This window comes from Nelumbo lutea, chromosome 2, assembly GCF_056320005.1.
Source record: "Nelumbo lutea isolate HS-2025 chromosome 2, American lotus-T2T, whole genome shotgun sequence".
Classification (NCBI taxonomy): Eukaryota; Viridiplantae; Streptophyta; class Magnoliopsida; order Proteales; family Nelumbonaceae; genus Nelumbo; species Nelumbo lutea.
The window spans coordinates 95,698,802-95,705,518 of NC_142685.1; the positions used below are offsets into that span (position 1 = coordinate 95,698,802).

The following is a 6,717-nucleotide window of genomic DNA, read 5'->3' on the forward strand; positions in this document are numbered from 1 at the left end:
CTGATCTAGTTCAAGTCTTAAAACATTGTTGCAGAGGGAAATCCATTCTCATAAAAAATAACATTATGAGTGATGTCTGGTTATCGGGTTTAGTGAGTGATGTCATTGCACTTTTAAAAAAAAAATTGGAACCTTTTTAGAGGCAGCCAAAAGTGCCTTTAAATATTAAAGCATACAGATTTTTCCTTTTCTTAGATTTCTTTTAGAGGCACATAAAATTGCCGCAAAATCCTTTAGAGGCATTCAAATGCACCTTCTAAATTGAACTTTCAAAACACTTTTAACTGCCTCTATACAGGACTTTTACCGTTAATGCAATAGAGGCAATCGTATGTGCCTCTAAAAGTCCAATTTAGATGCTCAACCAAGCACCTTTAAAACATTTAGTGATAGGGCTTTTAGAGGCACTTACCTGGCCACCATGTGTAACCTTTAGAGGCATTTTCTAAGCTTTTAAAGGCAGTTATGGCCGCATCTATAGATGAATTTTTCAATAGTGAGATAAAGAACTTATTTGAAACTAGTATCTAAGACTTAGAAAGCACAAGAGATGTCATATGATGGATAGGATGGCCTATTCATTTTGCCAAATAGTAATGCCAACATATTTTCTAAACATAGTGGAAAAAAGATTCAGTGGCCTAAAGTTGATATAAACCTCCTTTAGAAGGACCTAATTCTCTCTGTCACAATGTAGCTATAGGGTGTGTTTAAGTAAATGACCATCTCAATAAGAGACTCTAAATGACATAGGCATCCTTCCAAACTAACTCCGACTAGTTGAATTGCAATGGTTGTTCCATTGGTTATGGAACCAATGATAATATTCCATGCTAATAATAAATTCATAGGCCCCACTATGAGAGGTGCAGGGCTCATGTATTATATTATTGGCATGGAAATTATCATCAGTTCCATAGCTCTTTGAACAACCATCGCATTCAGTTAATCCTTCCACCTTCCAAACATCATGGTAAATAAAATTAATTTGAGTTTATTTCATCTCATTCAACAAAAAATCAGGAAAAAGACTTAGTAACTAGAAAATTAATTGTTTTAACATGCCTTTATTAAGAAACAAGAAGAAAATATATAAACTACCTACATGCATTAGAAATAAAAATAATAAATATGCAATGATCAATCTAATGAATAATACCCTATCTAAACTGTTGATGTGTAGTGAGGGAGTTGAACTTGTCAAATTGCTTTTTATTAGTGGCAGATGCCTTCCTTTTGGCATCTTATCACTTTTTCACCACTTACAAAGGATTCTTAAGCTGTTTTCTTCCGGGACTCTTGATTACCTCTTTTGCTTAGCATGACTAGTCTAATCTATGATGTTGTATTTACACTTTTCTTACCATTTGTTTTCCATGATCTATTTGTAATATGAGCATTTATGAATAAAATTTGCTTATTAGGTTTCCACAAAATTGAAACTTGTTTTGTTATGTAGTAAGGGTCTTCAAGAAAAGTTGCCTCTTGATATTACCTTTTTAGATTATAGAACCACTTAAGCTTTAATAAACAAGATTCTTACTTCATCATCACTCTATAGCTGCACAATTGCACACATACATGAGGCACGTGTGATCAAAGACTTTTAAACATAGTTAACACATGGGATTTGTTGCATTAAAATCTTCTATTTGTTGGTTTCCTTTAATTTATTATGTTATTCTTAAGTAATTAACTTCCATGGATCATGTAGGTTTATGTTTAGGTATGGTGTTACTTCTAGCTAGTTATTGGTTGTACCATGTTTTGAAGAAAAGACAAATAAAGAAACGCAACGAAAATTTCTATAAAAGAAATGGTGGCTTGTTTTTAGAACAAGGTACAGCTTATAAAGTTATGCTATCAGATGGAAGAATTGTGGCAATCAAAAAATCCAAGATAGTGGATAAAGTCAACTTGAGCAATTCATCAATGAGGTTGTCATACTTTCTCAAATCAACCATAGGAATGTGGTTAAATTGTTGGGTTGTAGTTTAGAGACAAAAATTCCTCTACTAGTTTATGAATTCATCTCTGGTGGAACTCTTTTCTATAACATTCATTATTAAAATGAGGATTTCTTATTAACATGGGACAATCACTTAAGAATTTTCATAGAAGTTGCAGGAGCAATTGCTTACTTACATTCAGTAACTCCCATACCAATTTACCACAGAGACAAAGTCTTCAAACATCCTCTTAGATGACAAAGGCAGGGCTAAGGTATCTGATTTTGGGATTTCAAGATCCATTGCAATTGACAAGACTCACTTAACCACTATGGTACAAGGGACCTTTGGATATTTGGACTCTGAATATATTCAGCCAAGTCAACTCATGGACAAAAGTGATGTTTATAGCTTTGGGGTCATTCTTGTGGAACTCCTAATAGGGGAGAAGCCAATTTCTTCTAGTAGACCTGAGAAGGGAGAAACATTGTGACTTATTTTATTTCCACAATAAAGGAGAACCAACTTTTTGAAATTCTTGATGCTCAAGTCTTAAAAGATGGTAGAGAGAGTATGAACTCTAAAATGTTGCCAACATTGCAAAGAGATACTTGAATTTAAATGGAAAGGAAAGGCCAACAATGAAAGAAGTTGCATTAGAGCTGGAGGGATTGAAGAGGTTCGAAGGATATTGTCATGTTGAATGAAACAATCAAGAGGTGGAGTGCATCATAGATAAACCAGTGGGCCTTTGGGATATAGGTTCAACTTCAACAGGATGCAAAAGTTTGGAAAACAGTTTCAAAACACAAGTTGATGAGAAACCACTATTGCATAATCCATCCGTGTAGTCATCTTTACTAAGATATAGATATTAAAAATATTCAACTTCAGTTGTTGTATTCAAAAAGTATTGCATTTGTGTTGTATGTCCTCTCTCTACTTATCTATACCCACATTATTGTTTCACCATAGGTGTGTTTATACCATTTAGTCGTATGATCCATATTTTAGTCTTGATATATTTAAGATATGAATAATTTCTTAAAAGAATAATCTTTTAGCTATTAATTCACACATCCAAGTTAATGGATTCCTAGTTGGTTAAAGTTGACTATGAGCATTCTTTTTCTAATATATTATTGACTTGGTAGTGTAATTTGACAAATAAACATTAGGGGGGTCATAGAAAGAATAAGATGACTTAGGGGGGTTATATGTGAAAAGAGAAAGGAGGAAGTAGATCTCTCTCTGATCATTTTGCATCACTCCAAATACAGAGACTTTGGATCAAAAACCATGGAACTACAGCCTATTTGTAGTATGGCCAGTGGGCCACATGTAAACCCCTAATTCCCCATTCATGTGTACAATACAATAGTAAGAAGGAAGAAGGATAGAAAAGCCTAGGCCTCAAGTTTACTGGCCCCCAAAGAAAACATTGTCAGATTTGATAGTGTTTTAGCCTTTTAGTATTTGATTGTCTTAATTTGAATTCTAATTTAATCCTATTAAAAAGTGATCTGAATCTGATTAATTTATAATTTGATCAAATATGAATGCACGTCTTTTATCTTCTAAGGAGATTTTGGAGTTGTGTCTCCCACCAATGTAATGCATTTGGAGGGCGTTCTTTTTATGGATTTTGAGAGGGGGGAATGTTGGCCAATGGGATTTTGGTTTCCAATGACCATGAATTTCATGTACTTTGTTCAGAATTATATGGGGACCAGGGAAAGTTTATTTTCCTAGGTACCACTTATCCGAGTAAATGATACCCATCTCATATGTGAGTAAATAACTTTCCCACATAGGGGAAAGTTGCCAATATTTCAATGGGACAAAAATACCACTTTCGATAATGGATTTTTATGGTTGATGTGTGTCCATGCTACACATTATTTTTATTACTTTATACCTGGTTTTGATGATGAGTTTCAATGATTTTTTTACCCTAATTGAGAAAGATTTCAGGAAACCAAGAGGTTGGGTCAATTTAGGGTAAAGAAAACATGAAGACATGCTGATAGGGAGAATAGGGAAGCAATTCGGCCCATCTAGAAGAAAGGCCCAGCTGAAACCCTATAGAGGAAGCACTTCGGCCCACCAAGGAGGGGGGCCCAACTGCAGCCCAATCGCAGCCCTATGGGAGGCTCCAAAAAGGCGGCTGACTTTAGAGAAGAAAATGCTGAAAAGAAGAGTATAAAAAGAAAAGAAAAAGGAGGAATTAGGGTTCGAACCCTTGAAGGCAAAATCAAGAGGAAAAGGCTGCTGAATGCAAATTGAAGAGGAGATCAAAGATTGATGCAGAAATCATAGGTTGTCTTCTTCTTTGGTTCTGCGAATTCAGTAACCTAGATTCAACTAGGGTTTAATGATTTTTCTTTATTAAATCTTTCTTTCTTTGCATTATTTGAACCATGGTGAATGTTAATTCAGATATGTAATTAATCCTTTAATGTTGTTCGATTGATTGTGATTCATTCTTGGGATTTCTTAATTAGGGTTTTCGATTAATAGAGTAATCTTGGCCAAATTATTCTTGTTTCTTGGATTGCTTGAATTGCTTGAGAAAGGGTTTAGGTAATCAGATCAACTAATCAAGAAAACGGATTGAATGCATCTTAGAGATAACATGCATGATTTGTTTGGAATTCATTCAACAAGAATGTGTTTCCTTCGAATTCTTTGTTCTTAATGCATCTATGGCGATTAAATTCTTGATAGAAATATAGGAATTGTTGCGCATAGATAGAGTGGGCTGCGCTCGAGAGAGGCTGCTCATACACTTAGGAATTAGCCAACCCATGACTAAATTCCACTTTAGTTGAATAGCTTAATGGTTTAATTGCTGAATCGATTCTGCTCATATTTGCATACAACATTTCTTCTCATTGTTTAAGGTGGTTTGATCCAAAAATAATTAGGGTAGTTTGCTAATTAAGAGTTAGGTTTATTTCTGTTTAGCCCTTCGGATTTTCAGATAACAAATGGCTGATTCATTACTAGTAGTTGTTGGACCAATCCCTATGGGAACGATACTCTACTTATCATTATATTACTTGATCAGCTAGTGCACTTGCTAGTGTCTTCTAAACGCATCAAGTTTTTGAAGCCATTGCCAGGGATTTATCACAACAATATTAGGAACCATCTGCTGTTGTTAATCTGATTTTGTATAATATGTTCATGATATGTGTGTATTAGTATCTTTATGACTTTGACTTGGACAGTTTATGACACGCAGAAGTGAAAATGAGAGCATTAGCTACGATCCAGAGATTGAACCAACTCTCCACCGCTGCCTTAGAGCTTCTAAGCAAGGGAAAGCTGAAAGTACAGAGATGACAGAACAAAGGACCATGATGGACTATGCCAAGCCAACCCTCATCGGGGCAGCCTCGAACATTGTGAGACCAACAATAGCGGCCAACAACTTTGAGATCAAACCAGCAATCATTCAAATGATCTAGAACATAGTTCAGTTCTGTGGCTTAGCTAATGAAGATTCGAACACTCACATCGCCAACTTCTTGGAGATATGTAACACATTCAAGCACAATGGAGTTAATGATGATGCGGTGAGGCTCAGATTATTTTCGTTCTCATTGAAGGACAAGGCTAAGACTTGGCTGAACTCTCTACCAGCTAGATCGATCTCTACTTGGGATGAAATGGCCAGCCGCTTCCTATCCAAGTATTTCCCTCCGTCCAAGACTGCAAAGATGCGGAACAATATCACCACCTTCTCTCAACAGGACGGGGAGTCACTGTATGAGTCATGGGAGCATTACAAAGAATTACTAAGGAAGGTCCCCCATCATGGACTTCCCGTATGGCTGCAAGTTCAAACATTTTATAATGGGTTGACTGATGCAAATAAGACCATTATGGACGCTGCAGCTGGGGGATCCATTAACAACAAGACCCCTGAAGTTGCCCATGAACTAATTGAGGAGATGGCTGCAAACAACTATCAATGGCATTCCGAGAGAGCCCAAGTTAGGAGACAGCTCGGTCTTCACAATGTAGACACCTATATAGCACTGTTTGCACAAATTGGTGCCCTCACCAAGAAGATAGATGAAATGCAGTTGGCAGCCATGCATGTTCAGACCGTAGCCTATGAATGGTGTGGGGGAGGTCATATCAGCACCGAATGTCAAGTTGGAAATCAGTTCATGCAGTCTCCCGAGCAAGTAGATTTTGTAGGGAATTTGCAAAGGCCGCAAGGCAATCAATACCCTCGTGCATTTAACCCCGGATGGAGGAATCACCCCAATATGTCTTGGTCAAATCAAAATGTTGTGAAACCATTCCCTCAAAACTTCAATCAGCCAGAAAAGAAATCTAATCTAGAGGAGCTAATGACCAAGTTCATATCAAGTGCGGAAACGAGATTTTAGAACTAAGAAGCATAAATCAAGAACTTGGAGACTCAAGTGGGGCAGTTGGCACAGATGATATCTTCTAGAGTCTAAGGCGCTTTACCCAACAATACCAAAGCAAATCCAAGAGAACAGGTGCAAGCCATTACCTTGAAAAGTGGTAAGGAGCTGCAAGAGGTGGAGAAGACAGCAAAGGAAGAAGGTAAGATGGGCACAACCCTAGAAACCGAAAAGAAGGAGGAAGAGCAGTCTGAATCAAAGAGAGAGACAAGCCAACAACCGCAACTACCATTTCCCAATAGGCTTAAGCAACACAAAATGCAAAAGGAATTCAGTAAGTTTCTTGAAATTTTCAAGAGTTTGCATATTAACATTCCTTT

At 36.7% G+C, this 6,717-nt stretch overlaps 1 pseudogene; it reads left to right on the forward strand.

Moving 5' to 3' along the window:
- The first annotated feature begins 1,728 nt into the window (after nt 1-1,728).
- On the forward strand, nt 1,729-5,422 carry LOC148872164 (wall-associated receptor kinase-like 1 pseudogene; annotated as a pseudogene).
- The last annotated feature ends 1,295 nt before the right edge of the window (nt 5,423-6,717 follow it).